The sequence below is a fragment of the Stegodyphus dumicola genome, chromosome 4 (assembly GCF_044657685.1).
Source record: "Stegodyphus dumicola isolate Sdum_Otavi_A_Nest chromosome 4, ASM4465768v1".
NCBI classification, from domain to species: Eukaryota; Metazoa; Arthropoda; class Arachnida; order Araneae; family Eresidae; genus Stegodyphus; species Stegodyphus dumicola.
This window is the reverse complement of record NC_140771.1, coordinates 261,404,132-261,425,013: the sequence shown is the minus strand read 5'-3', so window position 1 is coordinate 261,425,013 and position 20,882 is coordinate 261,404,132.

Sequence of the window (20,882 nt, the reverse complement as noted above, 5' to 3'; positions counted from 1 at the left end):
CATGGCCCGTTAAGTGAAGAAGTTTGTGGGAAGGCAATTTTTAATCCTGTGCAGAAATTGTGCAAACGATTGATCAGTCATCGACTCAGCATACGTAGCCATCAGGTTGAGAGCCCAAACATTGATTAATTGCGCTCGACTGGAAATTTGATCAGCCTGGTCAACGGGGGCCACCGTTTAAAAATTTTGCTTGTTCTTAAATACTTGCTTATTCACTCTTGTAATATGTTTAGATACTTATAATGTCAGTTCCTTCACTTTCAATAATATATTTCATAAAATGTTGAAGTGCAGACACACACTTCATATTGTAGAAAAAAGTTTCTCTGGAATTTTTTTATGCAAATCCTGGTTATTTTTTCTAAGAATGGAAAGTAATGGAGAGTGCCATTTATAAAGCTTAGGTTTTGCTGGATTTGCAGGTTTTTCGCGCTCGCATTTTAAGTGCCTACTTAAGAATCTCTGGAAATAAAATGGAAACTTTCCATGATTTGTTGCCAATCTAAGTGGAGAAATAAATGTATTCTTTATAGGGATACTTCCGGGAAGTAACCGTGGAGCGATCTTGTTGTATCTTCTTCGTCCCATCCTGTTTGTTATTTTATTAAAACGTGTTTGGAAATTTTTTTCCTTATTGCAAGGTTTCATTTGAGATGATAGATGTCAATCAGACCTTTTAATATGGCATCCTGAGCTGCTGGTGCCAGCAGCTTCATTTCCTGTTATACCTGTATATCCTCATAATGGAATTTAGGCTAATAAGACGAATATTCATTTCCATATTTATTGTTTTTTGAAGATTTTGAATAAGTAAAGATATTTTCTTCGTGGAACATAGCGCTTTTAAAAATCTTTGACAATGTGTAAAAATGCTCGCAAACTGTAACTTATTACTTTTGACAAAAAACGTATAAATAATCATTTATTAAATTAATGACTTCAAACATATAAACATATATATTTAATAAAATAAAAATATTTCAGCGCAAATAATTATCGACGTATATTTGAAGAAGAAGATGGAGAAGCAGAAATATACTACAGCGAACAATTACTCGAAGAATTGGATCCCCAGTGTTTAAGATTGCAATACGTGTCGGAGACGTAAGTTATTTCGAAAAAAATAATAAAACAAAACATAATGTTTCAGGTCCAGTTTAATTATACATTTAATAATTTTTTGACAAAAACGCTGGTCTGGAAAATAATACGTTTTCAGATTTATAATGCGTAATGTTTTTTTCATTCCTTCATTACAAAAATAGATTAAAAATGTTTAAGTTGGAAAATCACATTGTGAAGAATTCAAATTTATTGTAATACCTTTTGATTATGAGGAAACTTTATTGCATTAACTAATGAAATGTCTAAACAGAAAACTAATATACAAAATACCCGTGTTTAAACGGCGAGTTTGCAAAATTTGTGAATGAGAAGTAAGTGTCAAATAGTTGATATAATTAGAGTAACAAAGACAAAAAGGACTTTATGTTTATAAATAATATGCATATATATATGTATGTAAAACAAATTAAGTAAACACTGAAATCCATCCCATACTCTATTCGGAAAAAAACTAATATAAATTGTTCTCTTCGCCTGTTTCTGTTAGAATACATATTTCTAGATTTACAGCGATTTATGATATTATTTAGCTCGAGTTTTGAGAATGTACTCATCCAACATAATAAAAATTTTGAGATTCTAACTTTTCATCGCAATTATTTTTTTAATATGTAATATTAAATAATTTTAAATTAATAACAAATTAAAAATTAAAAATTAATTAATTAAAATATATGTTCATATATATATATATCCCCATTACATGATTTCAGTTAAATATGATGACGTAGCTAATTGGGAATATAAAATTTCCTGAATCAAATATTTCTCTTACTAAACCACAATATTGTAGAACTATGCACATTTTTTCTATCTCTGTCACCGCTGACACGGCGTCGTGCTACTTTATTTCTATTCCAACAATATGAGAAATATAAATATTCTAGAAATAGGTAAGTTTAGAATTTCAAATGAATTGGGGCCGCAAATGTGAATTGAAATAAATCTGAATATTTTATCTTATTCATCTGCCAAATTTGCTCTGTATTGATCAATATGTGCGATCAGAATACCTAACATTAATTCACACACAAATATACATATATGTCTATATATATATATACGTTTATCGTATATATGTTACGGTGAAACACCGAAATCTGGGGAATGCCGGCTTTCACCGGTGAATGTCAACATTCACGTAGTCGCTTGTTGTATGTCCGAAATATTTTCCAAATACTCGTATTTCTGACTTACACCGGTAAATGTCGACATTCACCATCTACTAATGGTGAATGTTGAACACATAAGAATATTATATTTTCTTCTCCGTAATTCGGTTGCGAAAAAACGCACTTGAGACTTAAAATAAGAACTCAAGAATATAAGAACTTGAAACACACTGTACATTCGAAATGAGAAAGGAAAATAATAGAAGTTAAAAACTTACTAAATTACGTGATTCAAATCTTATTTATTGCAACAACTTAAACTATTAGGACACTTTCAATTGCACAAGAGGGCCTTGCTTTTACAACTGCATTTATTTGTGGAACATTTCCTTTTGCAATGACAACGTGTACATATACTCCTCTCTTTTCGACCTACACCAGAACATATCTGTGATTGTCGACATACACCGGTGAGGGTCCGAATGTACAAGAATGTAATGCAATATTCGATCTTTCACCGACGTATTTGGTGAATGTTGACATTCTCCGGTGAAAGTCGACGTTCTCCAATTTCGGTCTTTCACGGTAACGTACCGTGAAAGAAAATATACGATTATATATATATATATATATATATATATATATATATATATATATATATAATCGTTTATTGCAATGCATGGTCGGAAACGCTTTCCTGGCGCCATAGTGACGAGAGACAACAGAAGAAAAATAGGTTACGAACAGTGTAAAGGTATTTGTTTATTATTCTTAGCGCAGAGGAAACTAAGAAATAAGAACAAAAACAGGGGATCGTCATCAAAGAAAGTAATCGAAAGTTCCTTCGGAAAGTATCCTAAACATGGGTTTGGCAGGGGTAGTCCAGTGCATTGTTCAGCAAGATCACGAGAACTCACTTGCATTACACTTCCTCTCAGGGTACGTCAAAACATTAGTGCACGAGACTCCTGTTAGAAGTCACATAGGAACTTGTGGCACATATCGTGGCAGCTGCTGGGAAAGTCCTGGGGGTGCACGGTATTTTCCAGAACATATTATGTTCGATGTGCTAGAGATGTGATACCTGCATCAGGGTGCAGGTCGTAATTTCGAACACCTTCATTGAGATCCATAAGTGTCTAATTTTGTTCCTATTTTTTAATTTCTCTTGTGCTAAGCATAACTAGTGTCCGTTCTTTTCGGCCATGTTTTGCCATTTCATTTTTCGTCGTCGTCGTCTCTATCATATATGTGCATAATTACTTATGACTCAAGTGTTGCTACTAGATGATGAAATTTACAAACACGATGTTTAAAATGCTACATATTCCCATCCTAAAATATCTTTTATTTTCCTCTTGCCCTTCAAATAAGAAATATGTGTCCTTCATTGTAAAATCTCCTGGAACTTTAATTCTTCTTTTTTCGAGGTCAACGGAGAAAATATTTCAGTATGGGCAGCTGCCAATATTCAAACATTAAATTGTAAAAGCCATTAAAGTGTAGCCGAAACGCTCAGAAAGGCTTAATTCGCATAAGGATTTAGGAAATACATTTTGAAAGACTTAGCAGATTTTCCTTCAATAAATTTAATGGAACAGGCAAAAGAAATTACAGGGAACAATAAATATAGGAGAAAACAGATATTTCTCATCCTAATTTGTTTTGCTTTGTTTGATTTCTTTCTTTCTTCCTGTATAAATAATTAAAACTTTAAGAATGCAACTGAAGAATGAGAATAAAATTTTCATTTGAAAACAAATGGTGGCAAAAATCCTAGTGCTGCTCTGCTGGACGACGAAATAGACCAGCAATTCAGAATTGTTCCGAATTCGGAATAACGAGAGAAAATTTGAAACCTGTGCAGCCAGCGATGCAAAGAGATTGATCTGCGAAAAAGATGACTTAAATGAGGAAACTCGGAGATAATTTAATGATGTGTAAGGTTACCTCTAGTGGGATAATAATAAGAAAATGTTAAAATACAAAATACGTAAGTAAAATATACAAAAATTGAAGAAATTTAAAATATCTGGCATGCGTAAGAAATAGTAATTGATTCAAAAAATAAATGAATCCAAAGCTCTCAAACTTATACTCGTTTAAATACAGGTTTTGCTGATTCCGAAAGAACGTTACGTGTATATCTTCTAAAATGCTTTTACCATCCTTTGTTTGTAGTTGTTTCATTTTTCATTTCAGTTTCATTTTTCCTCCTATTTTGCAATTTTAACCATTGTTTCCCTCTGTTATAAGCCACCTGTTTATTATTACTATTATTATTATTTCAACTTATGTAAAAATTAAGTAAGGAAAAGTAAGGCACTGAAACTTTGCAAATTATTACACTCTACGTGAGATTCATGGAGGTCGCTTATTGCATACAAATCATACCAAATGCTTTAACTTCTCTGCTTGGCTTTAGGTCAGAACAACGAAAGCAACAAATTCGCCCTTTGTAGAAAAACATTCTGTCAGGCAATAAGTCTACGGGGAGATTTTTCGCTATGAAACTGAGCCAAAAGTGTTATATAGTATCTAAATATGGAAGTGTTGTACATGTTAAACGTGATCGTCGTTGCATTACTTTCACTTTTTCACTACTGAAATAAAGATATACTGATTATTTTGTAGATTGGAAAACCCTCCTTGTGATCATGAAAAGGAGCAAAAACTAGAGAACGAGAAAGAACTAGAAAAGAAGCGAGAACTGGAAAAGATGCAAGAACTGGAAAAGAATAAGGAAATGAATAAAAAGGAAGAGCAGGAAAAGAAAGAGAAACTGGAACAGTAGCAAGAACTGAAAAACAAGAAAAAAAACAAAAACTAGAAAAGAAGCAAGAACTGAAAAAGAAGCAAAAGCTGGAAAAGATACAAAAACTAGAAAAGAAGCAAGAACCAGAAAAGATACAAGAATTGGAAAAGAAGCAAAAGCTGGAAAAGATACAAAAACTAGAAAAGAAGCAAGAACCAGAAAAGATACAAGAATTGGAAAAGAAGCTAGAACTGAAAAAGAAGCAAGAGCAGGAAAAGAAGCAAAAATTGGAAAAGAAGGAAGAACTGAAAAACAAACAAAAACTGGAAAAGCAACAGAAACTAGAAAAGAAGCAAGAACTGAAAAAGAAGTAAACACTGGAATGGATTCAAAAACTAGAAAAGAAAGAAGAACTGAAAATGGAGAAACAACTGAAAGAGATACAAAACTAGTAAACAAACAAGAACTGAAAAGGCAGAAGGAACTGGAAAAAATGCAAAAACTAAAAAACAAAGAAGAACTGAAAAAGAAGAAGAAAGTGGAAAAAATGCAAAAAACAACAAACAAAGAAGAACTGAAAAAGAAGAAGAAACTGGAAAAAATGCAAAAACTGGAAAAGAAGCAAGAGCCGGTAAAGATGCCAGAACTGGAAAATATAGACGAGTCAGAAAAGACGCAATACCTGGAAAAGAAGCAAAAAACGGAAAAGAATCCTAATCTGAAAAACAAGCTGGAACCGGAAAAGAACTGTCAAACCCGAAAAGGAAACCAGATGAACTGCGAAAAGAGCCAGAACTCGATAACGACTGTAGAACGATTGATTTAATGACCAAACGAAGCAAGACTAGGAAAAGAAAAATAGAACAAATAAATCATATACCTGCTTCATTTTACCAAAATTTCTTATCAATAACATTTTTATTATCAAGAACTTTATGGAATTCTTAGTATATGGACGGCATTTGATAATATTTTGCTCGGTAAGTGTAGCTACTGATATATTATTAGCTAGTAATTAGTCATGCTAACTTTAAGATATCAGCATTATTTTAGCAGCAATTAAGTACACTCTTTCGTAGTTTAGATCTATGTTTTCAGTTCCTTTCATGGCTGCCAGATCTTTCGGTTTAACCTGAAAAGTCCCAGTTTATTGACGTTTTTAACTCATAGCTTTACACCTGAAAGTGTTTTTCAACAATACATTTATGTTGTGCTACTGGCTTTAAATTGTGCAAATATTGCAGGGCTTATATTTCATAATTGAACTCATGAAATTAATTTATAAAAATTTCATTCATACACCCACTAGTGATATTCTAAATAATCATTCTTTTAAAATTTGTTTGACCCTGAGCTGTATTATCCAACTGAAGGTATTTATAGAACTTTACATCAAGATTCAAAGAAACGTTCGAAAAGGAATGTTTATCCGTTTTCAATTATGTGTTAATCAGCTTGAGTTGCATTACTAAGATTGTAATTCTAAACAAATTAAAAGCTATTGTAGTATGTACATTAGCTTTTAATTTGCTTTCACCTTGTTTAAATGTAGTTTGACACACCACAGTTTCCGTGTCTACTCAAGACTTTTCTAGTGTAAAAATTCAAGATTAAATATTGAAATGAGCGAAAGAAATAACTTTTAAAATGTGTGTATACATTAAATCAGAATCATAATATAATTAGATAAATAAACTGAATAATATGTTATAAAGCGAATTTATATCAATTTCGATTTCTTTGAAAATAGAGATTCCTTCGCACCTCACAAATCTCACAGAAAATCTAGGTTTGTGATTCGTGAGCTTTAGGTTTTTACACTCATGTCCATAAATTAAAGATGATGCAAAATCAGGCAAAGGAAGAGTTAGAAGCAAAACAAATTTGACTTATTTGTAAAGCTTATTTATTAAACAAAAGGTAAAGAGCCAAAAAATATGCTTTATGTTTGATATTATTAAAAAATTAGCGATTTTTTCTCCCTGGAGCAAATTACAAAAAAAAAAGAAACCTATTTAAAAAAACCAATATTACATGGTTGGTATGATCGTTAATACATTGTATGTCTCCCAGACGATGCAATACAGTCCGTACAACGCCTAGGCATGCTGAGTATCAAATTATCGATCTGATCTTGAGGGATATTACACCACTCAAAAAACAATGCTCTCGAAGTTCCGGTAGACATGTAGGAGGAGGTTGAAGGGCTGCAACTCGTCGGCCAAGCATGTTCCACACGTGCTCTACTGGATTCAAGTCCGGTGAGAATGCTCGCCAGTCTATACGGGTGATATCCTATGATTGAAGGCATTCCCTGACAATGTTTGCACTGTGAGGATGGGTGTTGTCATCCATAAACACAAATGTGCGCCCATGGCGCCCCGAAACAAACGTACATGTTGTTCCAGAATATCGTCCCGATAGATTTGGCTTGTCATGGTTCCAATTTGAACATGCAGGTCAGTTCTGGAATTCAGAATAATTCCACCCCAAACGAGCACTCCTGCACCACAGTAACGGTGTCATTCATTGATGTTTTCTTGGTGGTAACGGGTACCTGGAACTCTCCATATGAAAATTCGGCGAGACTCAGACTGCAAGCTAAACCTAGACTCGTCGGAAAACATCACACAAGCCCACTGTTGCGGTGTCCACAATGCATGCTCTCTACTCCAGGCTAACCGCAGGCGACAGTGAGTTGCAGTAAGTGGAATGCATCTGACAGGTCTAAGAGCATATAGACCAATCTGCCCTAAGCGTCTGTACACGATCTGCCTTGAAATTGTCGTACCAGTGGCTGAAGAGAGCTGACGAGGCAGGTCTGAGGCTGTGCTCCGCCTGTTTTTTTTTTGGCAGTAACTGCCAAATACCGGCCCTCATTCAGCGTTATAACTCTGGGGCGACCTGTGCTGTAAATTTTACTCACATTACCATCATCTTGGAATCGTTGCCAAAGCCTGGAGATGACACTGGGCAATTCCAAGTTCGTCTGATACTTCCAGTTGGGTACGCCCACATTCCAGACGGCCGATAATTCTACCACGTAAAAAATCATCCAAATGCGTCCTTTGTGTCATAACTATTCGGTTATTGCACTGAAATGCATATAAAGCTCCTGCGACCAATTTTACTTCTTTGCCTGTATTCCTTATATATTATTTCTTACACTCTCGTCATTGTGACGTACCATCGGTGTCATCTGGTTACTTCCTGAAATTTGCATATGATTCTTGTAGATTGTGTGTAGTGATTTTACAGGTGATATATATATTTTTGAGTTCGATTTCCGCGTGACTCCGAATTATCCTTAATTTATGGACATGAATGTATATTTGGAATTTGGCAGCAATATGATTCAATGTTACGATACAAATTCTTGCTCGCAAATTGGTTATCTAACTAGAAAATGGTATAATTAAAATAAAATAAAAATTATTAGATGGAAATGTTGGTTTTCTTTGCGCTTATCTTAATGGTATCGTATATATAAACCTGAAGGAGACGTTTTTTTCCCACACATCGAATAGAGACACATAGTCACATAATATAAATAATCTGACTACATTACCATAGTGTAAGATGAAGCTCTACCACATTTTTCTATTACTTAAGACCGCGAAAGATTTGTTAAAGCATTACAGGATCATACTCTGAAGGATCTCGCCGTTCTGTTTCATTTTCTGCCCTCGAAAACACACATTATCTTAACACAATAGATTACTTTTGAAGGAATGGATTATTTGAAAACCTTGTAACTGTAAGAATTATTCTCTGACGTTATTACTCAAAAAGCGGTTGAGAGCCTAATCTTTTTCTATGCGCTTTAAGATATATAAAACCATTTTGAAATGTAAGGCCTACAAACCGAAACGTAATTTTATCTTATTTCTGTACTATTCATTAGAGTTATATACATTCCCATCAATAGATACTGAATGGCTAAATATTCTGGTTACCCAAATCAGTTCTTTTTTTTCCTCTCTTCTTTTTCTTAATTTAAAATAATCCGGAAAGTAAAGCTATAGAAAATTTCACTTCTTCATTAGAAATCTGATTTGGAATTTTGTTTTCCGAGATAAAAATTTGAATTCATTATCTCTTTTCTCAACACAAAGATCGAAAACGTAACATGGAAATTTTGAAAACATTTGTAAACTAATAGAAGGGAAAAAAAACAGAATATAATGGTTCAGCAAACATATAAATATCCATATCACTAAAGTTTCAACTCTGTTTATTACCGTATATTCAGGCGTATAAGACGCACTCTTAAAACAAAATGTAAGATGGAAGTTTATGGGTGCGCTGTACCCATAAACTGTACATAAACTGTACGCTGTACGCCAGCTATAAAAATGTTATGTTTAGAAATATAGAAAAAGTGAGCATACGAAAATTAGATTTCTGCGTGTAATTAAATTCTTTTTCTTTAAAAGAAATAACACAGTTTATGTACTTAAAAATTTTCGTTATCGGATTCTGTTTCATTTTCACCTTCACATCTGATCCATACTTCCATAGATCCAAGTTTCTCCTATTCGGCTTAAGTTATACCTTCAAGCACATCAACGAATTCTGTTTCATTTTCGCCGTCACTTTTTCTCTGATTCACAGATAAATAATCATCTTCCGTTTCATCTAGACAGTCAGATATACCCCATATATTAAATGGGTTTAATTTTATTCCGTGCTTTTATTATTTACTGACACTCTATTTATGGACTGGCATGACGTATTTGGTCTCCATTTGTAATTGTTTTTTTCATCTTCATGTTTGTTCCAGTTTTCCACTAACGTTTAAAATATTCTATCGATGATTTATTGACATATATGTCTAATATCTGAACTAATGGCAATAATCCGCCTGGATAAACTGTCATATCTGCATAACACTCTTTCAACAACATATTTGTGTTATCCGTTAGATGGAGGCGGAACATGTCCCAAAGTATTGGACTTTCTTGATTATCTGATACAAAAGGAAGCTTTTCCAAATATTTCTTATCCATAGTTTCACAACATTTTTCTCCGCCGATCATTTCTCGTGAATACGGGTGAAAACACTTTCGTGAAACTGCACATTTCGTATGGTCGGCTAAGCAGGAGATCAGTACGGTGAGTTGAGATTTCTCGTTGGCCTATTGTTTCTATGTTAACCGTTATTTTTCTTTCATATCATTGTTTATTTATCTCCTACCGTATCAAAACTACTGGAATGACATCAATATTTGCAACACCTGATAGTAATTAAATTTTTCCATATTTTTAAAAACTCATCAAAGTTTTATCTCTATATTTCCGAAGCCTTTGAAAAAATTTTGCTTTTTTTTCTCGGAGAACTGAATTATTCCGTGAAGTAAATCGAATACACAAACTCAGTTTGCTTTAGAGTTTTCACTTCCATTTTCACTCATTTTTTCTATTTTGAAGGCAAAGAAACGTACGCTGTTTCTTGTTACAATTAATCCATTCTAGTGATGATGGGGATTTTCTACAATGCAGTTTCCAACACTTTCGCCGACGGTAAGCTATTTCATTACTTCTTTATGCAATACACATTTATTCTTTGGCGCAATAATCATTGTAAAATTTCATGTCTCTTCCACTCGTGTACGAAGCATTCTCGAAAACCAACCTGCATGATTTCCATTTTCTTTCGCAAACTGAATGACTTGGCATTTGAAACTTGCATTGTGTTTGTTTCGCTCGACGAAAGCCATAACTACTGCTGAAGAAATCACTGGATGAACTGCACTTCACTAAAATCAAATGTGATATCGTTAAGTGTTTGATGTTCACATCAGAACCACGACTTCAAATCACTACAGAAAGAAAAAACATATGACTCCTAATTCCGCAAATTCACTCTGGTCGAAAGTGCACTCTTATCCAAATCATGTTCCTTATTTCTCGAAACCCTAGAATAACATTCTCTTCCACATCCACAATGAATAGAAATCACCTCCTACCTTGCCGAAATATTTCCCCGAATATCATTTCTCCTGCGCAACACCTTATCGCTTGCCAACCTGCAATGTTTCCGCAATTGTCATATTTGCTCATGTTTCCTAAGGTATGAAATAATCAAGAAGAGCTGTTGCGGGATATGATGTTTTTGGTATTGCCAAACCATCATATGCATTTTATTGCTTTCTTTATTTACTAAAGACCTGATGCATTGTAATTAAGCGATATAACAACTTGGTTTATTCTTTCCCTGTTTTCCGTTATAAAATGTTCCAAAAATGTGGTTATGCGTTGTAATTTCATTTATTCAAAACTCAACCTAGTTATATTTATAAAATTTGCAATAGCAAATGAATGTTTCAAGAAAACATTTTAAACGTTTTGGGTCAAGATACCTTTCAAAAAACGTCTAATCCAAGAATTATTTATATGAGAAATTTTTATGTAAAAACAAATGGCGCACATTTTTACGTTTGAAATTTACTTTCATATTCCATGCCAAATTTAGTAAGAGATTTCAGGTTTTTACCAGCTAAAGGAAATCAAGGATTTCTAGAATAATTTACAAAGTCAAGGAAGAGTTCTGTCTATTGTTAATTGGTATTTTCATTTCCAAAATAGAACGTTGAAAATTAAATTTTGAGAGAAGTCTTTTTATTTTTTTTGGCACGCCGCATAATGAGTTCATTCCAAAAAAGCTGAAAATAAAAGTATCAGTTTCTACATTTTAAATCATAATAAATAATTTACTAATTTGAAATTTAACCAGAAACAAGATTTTACTCCCACAAAATCCATCTTATCCATTTACACCATTTTGAGCACTTTTCTACTGAATATGCATTTCGTCAAATAGTACACTCTCTGTCCACAAAATATTCACTCGCTCTTTATTTGTGCAACCGTGGATATACTTCAATTAATAAACTGTTTTAAGTGATGCAAAGTTTTATCTTTTCGAATATTAAACGGTTAATATTGCACACAGTACGAAATCCTACTAATTATTCTTTCCTCCAATACCTAGACTTCTGTTTCGGAAACTTTCGTTTTGGTTATAAGAAATAAATCTCAAAACAATTGACTGATGTCCATCGAAATCAGACGGAGATACTTATGTTCAAAATTATTTCATAACGAGTGCAAACTTTTTCCTCATAAAATTATGAGTGTCGGAGAAACATATGAAGAGCTAGGCTTCGTAATTTTTACAAAACATATGACTTTAAATTTAAAAGTACCAAAGCGCAAACATTTACGTTTTTCAAAACACTTTTGTACTTGGAAGTCAATGCCTACCACAAACGACCAAGATCCGGTCTAAACTTTTGCAGACAGTGCACAGTCATCCGTTTCGAGTACCTTTCATTTTGGTTATTTGCGTATGCCATGTAACCTTCTCAAATATTCTCATGCTTGTGACTCAGAATTGAATTATTATTTTAACTGATATTTTTATGTGATGTGTAACAATAATTTTGTTTATTTTTCAGGATGAAGATTCAGGCCCCCTTTGCGCATACCGACTGTAATTTGAATAGCCAGTTTACAATAACAAGCTTAATAGTAACCGACCGTCATAGGGAGACGCCCGAGGCTTAAAGGAACGCGAATCTCTATCAAAGTTGCAACTTGTGTAAATGCAATTTTGAATTTAAAATTCTTTTATTTTCCCTTTCTCGTGTCAAAAATGTTTTTCTCTTCAGTATTTAACTTTAATAACGTGAAACTTTAATTTAAATTTTTCTTTTCGCTATTTTTACTTTAAAAAGATTTTAACTTCTTTCATTTTACAAAAGTAATACTTATTTTAAAAACTATAAATATTTCGTTTTGCTTTTTATTTAAAAAAAATTGTTTTTAAATGCTCACTTTATTTATTTTACAGAAATATTATATACTCTTATAAGCTAAACATATTTCCTTTTCGTATTTCCATAAATGACATTTTTTAAAAATATTTTACTCCTTTTTATTAAGGGGTGCTGGAAACCCTATAGCAACAATGTTAAATTGGACATTCTTGGATTACCTTTTCTGAAAAATCTACTGTTCTTACAGGCTTGAAGGTTTTTACGTAATTAAAGTACATCTAACACCTCGCGCCCTTTCAACCACGAGGCAGGTTTGTCTATGAACTCGCCATAGTAGGAAAATAATCTCTATCTTTGAAATTTTATCCTCTAATTTATTACACAATACACAATAAAACAAATATCACTAGTATAGTATACATTTAATTATATACATAATATAAGGCGCGCAAAACATGTTTTAAGTAATCTCTTTCCACACGGCATGGCTGCCGGACCAATCGCTAAAGTACCAAGTCTCGTATTCACCCCACCAGCCTGCCTCGATCGGTTTTTCCGAGGAATCTGGAATTCTTTTAATACTGTGTCTTTAATCATAATATAGTTATTTCAATCCATTTCATCGAGAGTCGCGATCAAACTTTTAACTTTTGTTTTTAAACTCTGCAAAATAATTTTCCCTTCTTCAGAAATTTTATAGAGATTAAGAATCACTTCAACATGATGTAAAAAGAACGGCCATTTCTCAGCTTTCGATGGTGGGTCAATCATAACTCCTTTCATTATTTTCAAATGTTTCAATAATCGCTTCCCTTGCTCTTAGAATCTGAAACCCCATCCTCCTCTGATTCCGATACGCTTCCTTCTTTATCTATTTTCCTACGCTCTATTTCTTTAATTTTTATCTCGCTCTCTCTCTAATTGTGTTTCCCTAAATCCCATCTCTAACCGGTTTTTAGCCGCATCTGCCTCCAACTTACACTTTTCTGGCTGTAGCCCCATTTCCTTTAACTTAATTTAAGTCTGCATGGTTTTTATGACTTTGTCTGATTCTTCTGACACCCTATTTCTCCTTTTAAGATGCTTATTAATCTGTGATATTTCCGTTTTACAGCTTTACACATGCAATACAATAATAGCACTTGATTTTACAGTCAAACATACATATTTCATTATTACTGAATACTACCATTATACACTTAGCATACAATATCATTAGGGAACACAATAATGAATAATAGATTCTCATATTAAACTTTTAACATATATTTAACCATATATTGTTAAACACATAAATACATAAAGAAATATGCTAATCTTTTAAATTAGCCTGAAAATAAAATGTTTTGAATACTGCGGCATTGCGCCGTAACGCATTTACGCATTCCTGTATTGACACATATATTAAACGTACTGTTTTAAATGGTTAAACGAATTAATTTTTAATCAACTTATTAACTTCAGTGACTAAAACATTTTGGTAAAACAAGACAACAAACAAGTCCGTTCGACCTTGCTTATTAAACTGAGTAAACAATCAAATGCTTCAGAATCACTTCTGATATCATATTTTCGAACTATTTTAACTTTCATTTAACAATCAATATCTTGACATGATTACAACACGGTAATTCACGTTACCCCTGATATAACTTTTCACGATTTCACTAGGATGATGAACACTGATGATCACATTTTACCACTCTCTGGCTGTTAACGTTTTAGCATATCACGCTTTCACAAATCTGATGAATTTATTCGCACACATGGCCTTAAACGCGCCATTTTCTTTCGTCATAAAATTCTTCTCACATCGTAGATCCATTCGTGAACTATCACCGAATTTCATTTTATAACTTTCGGTAACTTTTTACGACCATATTTATTTATTATTTTCACTATTTAGTGATTTCCTTTTTCACAATCTTATCCTATCGACTGCGCTGATTTGCACCTCGCGCCGTTTCAATTCCGAGGCGGGATCGTCGATTTCTCATGCACTCGCCATAATAGGAAAATAATCTCCATCAGCTTTAAAATTTTATCCACTAATTTATTACACAATAAAACAAATACCACTACTATACATTTAGCTTAAGTTATCTCTTTGCACACGGCATGACTGCCGGTTCAACCACAAAAGTCACAAGTCTCGTATTCTTCCCACCAGCTTGCCTCCACTCTGTTTTCCGGCGTAACTACGTCCCTTCCTTTAACCGTCTTTCGCCCCTCGCGGATAAAACGTTCTGGAAACGTCTTTCGCTAAGGGAAGGAACATCACAATAAATATCTGAGTATCCTGAAACGAGCTTTTTAATCATTTTAAATTTTAGAGTGTTTTAAAGAATATTTCGTTACGCATAGTAAAATTTAGCACTGATTATAATCAAAAGCTCATTTCGGCAAATATTTGGAAACGTAGTAAATAAGGTATAAAAATGTCGGATACCTCTGAGCAGTAGTTCTTGAGAACAGGTACTACATCGAGTATAAAAAAATCACGATCGGAGAAAAACGCGTTTTTATGTAAAAATTCTAAATTATCAAAGCAATGAATGACAAATTAAGGCTTTCAACACCCCTTCAACTATTCTATTCTTTAAAGTCCTTTCCCTTTTTTTTTCTGGTAAAACTTGACACATAAATTTAATTCTTTGACTTTTAATTTTTAATTTTATATCTCTTGTCGCATTTTTCTTTAACTATTAATATTTTGCATTTTGCTTATTATTATTATATTAAAATTATGCAAAATGAACAAATATTAAATAATGAGATGCTCAATTAAAAACAAATACAGATTTAATGATAAAAGGGAAATTTTTAATGTCATTACAAACAAGATTTCAAGAGGTTCAAGAGGCCGTTGCCTAAAAAAAAGAAAACAATTCGTCGTTTTCGGAAGAAATGAAACTTTAAAAAATATTTTCGTTGTCACAAAAAGAAAACTTTTTGGAACATTACGTTATTCAAACTCTTACGTCACCTCCGAGTGTCACGTTAACTAAGATGGCATAGGTTTCGGCTACGTACCCAAGCCTCTGGCATCTCCTGAGGGCAGTTGGTTACTACACCTGTACCAACGATAGTGAACTTCCGGTGATATCATTTTGTCTGTACCTGAATGAAACTGGCTCTTTTTGACGGCACACTAGCGAAACACTAAAAAATCATGATTTAAACGATGATGATTTAAATAATTTAACTGGTATTTTAAGGACGAGGATTTAGATTAACTGCTGATGATTTTTATTTAGGTGATCGTGAGTATATGGTTTAGTGATGAAGAGTATGAATAATTTAGTAGGATGATAATAAAACTTTAGGTGATTGGGCTTTGTATTTAGGTGAAGTTCTTTTATTTTGACGACGACTTCAATGATGATGATGAAGATGATACATAGGATGGTTTAAAATGACTATGTGATTTGGGTGATGATGGTTTATTTTATTCTGACGATGATCATGGTGACGCGATATACATGATGGTTAAAATGACGATGTGTATTAAGTGATAATAAATATTTATATGAATTTGATGGTGACATAGTTTTGACTGATGACGATATTATAGATGATGTGAGTGATTTATAAATTAATTTAGAGGAGTTAGGCAATGAAGACGATGATTAAATGAGGATGAAGAAGATGATGATTTGGTTGATATTGCTTTCTATTTAGGTGATTTGGAGGATTATGATTTATCTATCTCGACGATGATGATGATTATAAAAATGATAGTTTTGAATTATCTGGTGATAATTTTATAACTTCTTTCTTGGTTATTCAGATAACAATTTTGATGGTGATTTAGACGGTTGAGGTGATGAAGACGATGATCAAATGAGAATTATATTGTTGATGGTGGTGATTTAGATGATACTGCTTTTTATTTAGTTGATTTGAGCGATGATGATTTATCTTAATTTGGCGATGTTTTCAATGACGATGATGATGATAATATATATATGATGGTTTAACATGAAGATGTGTTCTGGGTAGTTATGCTTAGTTAGATGTCTTAGATGATGATTTAAATTTAGCAAATGACGTTGATTGGATTTAGAAGGAAATTTATATAGACGATGATTTCAATGAGTTAGATATTGATTTAGATGAAGGTTAATTCATTTGATCATGATTATTTAAACAATACAAGGGTCGTCCGCAAAAATTGCTTTGCCGCAAACCATAAAAAACAAAGCCTTATTACCTGGAAAGACCCTATTGCAAAAGATACAGCTATATTTTTGCTGCTACTCAGCATAAGAAACGTCGGAACCGTACCAATTGTCATAGCCTCGGTTACCTATTTCCATTAGAGTGTCGTAGAAGTCTGTCGCCTGGGAAGGAAGGCAGCCCGTCACAGTTGTCTGCAACATTTCACCTGTGGGAAAGTGTGACCAGACAAGAACGTCTTCTAGTTCAATAACACGTGGAAATACTTGACAGCAAGATCGGAGCCATAGGATGGATGGTCAGACATCACCCAGGGAAACGTCTGCAATATATATTTTGTGGAATTCCCCGTATGCGTCAGATGTTGTCGTAGGACACCACAACACCAGCTCTGAGCATCCTAAACCATTTGTTCTGAATGGCTCTTCAGATGTTCTCTAGTAAAGCGCAATAAAGATCAGCTTTCACCGGAGCACCACTCGCCAATACGTCAATGAGCAGAATGCCTTTACTACCCCAGAATACCGTGTACATCAATTTCCGTGCATAGACTGACTGAAGACCGTCCGGCTCGTGGATCACTGTGACGCCAATCAATCGTGAGTTGCTGGTTTCTGTGGTGAAATGAGCGACCCACATCTCATCACCTGTAACGATTCTGTTAAATTGCGTTCAATAAACTGATTTATGTATCTGCTGGCTCTAGTTCTTTGTGTTTAAATTTTGAGTATTTGAAATGGAACTCAAATGCAATCAATCATCTATATAGATTACATATCAATTCATATATTTGAATTAAATACATATTTATTTACCGGCCCGAAACTTTCTTAACACGTTGAGCGCGGCACCGGTCTCTGGGGACCGACAGTGAACTTTCCGTATGGCCGGCGTCGGTCCCTGGGGACCGGCACTGGAGTTTTTGTTTGCCTGGCGTCGTTCCACGGGACAGACAGTATAAGTTAAAAATAAATATAGTCTCAATGAAATATGATCAAATTTAGCTAAGTTTCTAACAAAAATACGGCTTAAATCAAAAAATAAAATATTCTAACAAGGATTGTAAATCCAACGGCATTCTAAATAAAAATACGACTTAGGTTTAAGGTTTAGCTAATACGACAGCAAATTCGGCGCCGAAATCAAAGTGTTACTTGGAAAGCCACCGATCGGGCTTAAAAATGCAGAACAGTTTGATTTAAATAACTCTTGATAACATTATTCTATAACGTTCTTTGTACGTTAAAGTACATATAGCCCAAGAGTGTACAAGGAAACTAGTGATTAACAAATTTATTTAATATTTTTCATATAATAAGTATATTTTCAAACTGTAAACATAATTCTAAAAATCCCTGACATCATCGAGTTGGGACCTGGTTATCAGATATATCTCGTAAAGAAATCTGAAATTTTAGAAATTTAACAACTAATTTTTCGAGGTATTTGACAGTCCAATCTGTATAAGCTTCATTTATTTGCTTAAATGCTTGTAAAGTGTTATCACAGATTTTCATAAAAAAGAGTGTGAGAGATAAATGAGAAAATTGATGGATAGAAATGAAGGGAATATTATGCATCTGTTCAGAAACATAAACGTAGTATTTGTGAGATTTCTTGCACAACCAAGTTATAATTGTTTTGTTACATTCTTTTTTTCAGATTTAATTCTTTTAAATTAATTTCTCAAAGTTTGTCATAATTTATGTGACTCAACTAGGTACGGAAAATTGCATCGGAAAGTAAAAAAAATATATATGTAATCTGTAACATTATTTTTTGTAAAGTTTAATTTTTTTTTAATTAACAAGGTCTGTAATCAATGTTTGCACTTATTTAATGCACGGAGCTCCTAGCGATTTCACTCATCATCATACAAGCTGCAATAAACGCAAAAACACAACTCTGAAAATAAAATATTCTAACAAGGATTGTAAAGCCAAGAGCATATAATTAGTCTCCTCTGTATGCTCAGATCATTCAATATGATTTCTCTCACAGCTTATAGATTTTCAGATGAGTTAGTTACTCACGTTCGTTTTTAATGGTAATCAAAATAATGTAAAACTGCAATTAAAAAGATTAAAATTTCGACAAATTGACTAAATGAAAAATATATTCGCTGGTCGCTTAAGATTGCTTCAACGGTATCTAGTTCCGAATTGCAAGACGGGTATTCCACACACGGATAATCGAGAATATAGTATAACATTCTACAGCAAAATAATGCAAATTCCGTGCTTTTTTCATATAATGCATTCATGCTGTCAGATTTAATAGGTCTTATCTTATAATATTATTGTAAAATTACTGCCAGTAGAAATCATTCCTTGAAAATGAAGGCCCCTTGCCACCTTCTTGATGCCTAATTTCAAATGGATAATTCAAACGTGGCCAAAGGAGAAATATTAAAATTTTCAAAAGATCGTGTTTACGGTTTTTTGTTTTTTTAAATACCTAGATTTACCACTGTTAACTAATATTATGATACAATTATATATTAATAATTATTCAAATGAAATTTAGGTGGCTTACTGTCAACCACTTGGTATTTTTAACGCTGTGTTTGAGCAAAAACAGAATATTGTTTATTTGAGCTATAATAAACACCATACAGTAACATTTAATTATTGTACATTGTTTTTTATCATTACTTACGAGCTGAAGATTCGACTTTTAAACCATCCGTATTGGTATTTTTTATGCTACTAAAATGTCTTTTTATATAAATAATGGAAATTACAATTGGGATGATGAGTTCCATAAAAGTACCAGTATTCTGCAGTCTTAACTACATGACCAAAGGTGCCCCAAACATACAAGAAACAAACAGGTATTTACAAGTAGGAATGATTTCCGAAACGTTTGCTTGAACAAAACTCAAAACAAAATAAAACAAAAGGGTCGAATCAAAATGTTAATGTTTCATAAAAATGTGCAGGATAATGTTAGATGTAAAGCCTGTTTTCGTTTCTCTGGCAGACGTACTAGGAAGTTTCATAAATGAAAGTTTTCTCTTTTGGTGGGATAGTGGCTGTGACCTATACATCGAACATTCATTACTGGACAGTACGTGTATAATTACAGATAGATATAGATAAGTAATTAATAGACTATTTGACTGATATAAACTCATCATTCAGATCTTCGAAAAGTGTGCCAAATAGTAAAAACACGATACCGTATGCTTTTACTACTTCACTTATGATGTATACTATGCCCATAATGAGGTACTTCTCCCTGTTAGAGTTAACTAAATCTAGGCTGTTGAAATATAGCATTTTAAATCTCTTTCCATTTGAATTTAACAGGAATAATTTTACTCTGATCTCTCTCTTTCTTTTTTGTTTGTTTACTACTTCTAGCCATCTATATCCAGTTCTATATCTTCTACTTGTGCCTCTGATATTTAATGTAACGGCATTTTGCTTTAGAGTAAATAGTTTTAAAAGAATTAAAAATTACATTCCTATTTTCAAGATACTTTTATTCATTTTTCAAGGTAAACATTTTGATATTCGTCAAATGGAACTCGAACTTAAAATTTAATTTTTATTAAATCTTTAATCTATTTCCAGCACTAGGCATAAAAATGCCCTTTCTTGTTAAAATAACGAAACTGATTTCAGATTTACTAAAAATGAATCAAATTGCAAATTGCTTAGATGACATTTTTCAGCTCTCGGAATACATTCCATTTAACTATGCAGTAACTCGAATGATTGTTTGCAGTTAACAATATGTAAAAAGCTGTTTGGGCCCGGTCGAGAAACAGGTGGTTTACATCTGGAGGAAACGAATGTTTGACAATGTCTATATACTATATATAAACTAATTATTAGAAACTTCCCCGTAATGCCCTTATGAAATAATTCACTATATATTAGAAAAGTACGAGAAACAGACGCATATTTTTCGAATGAAAAAAAT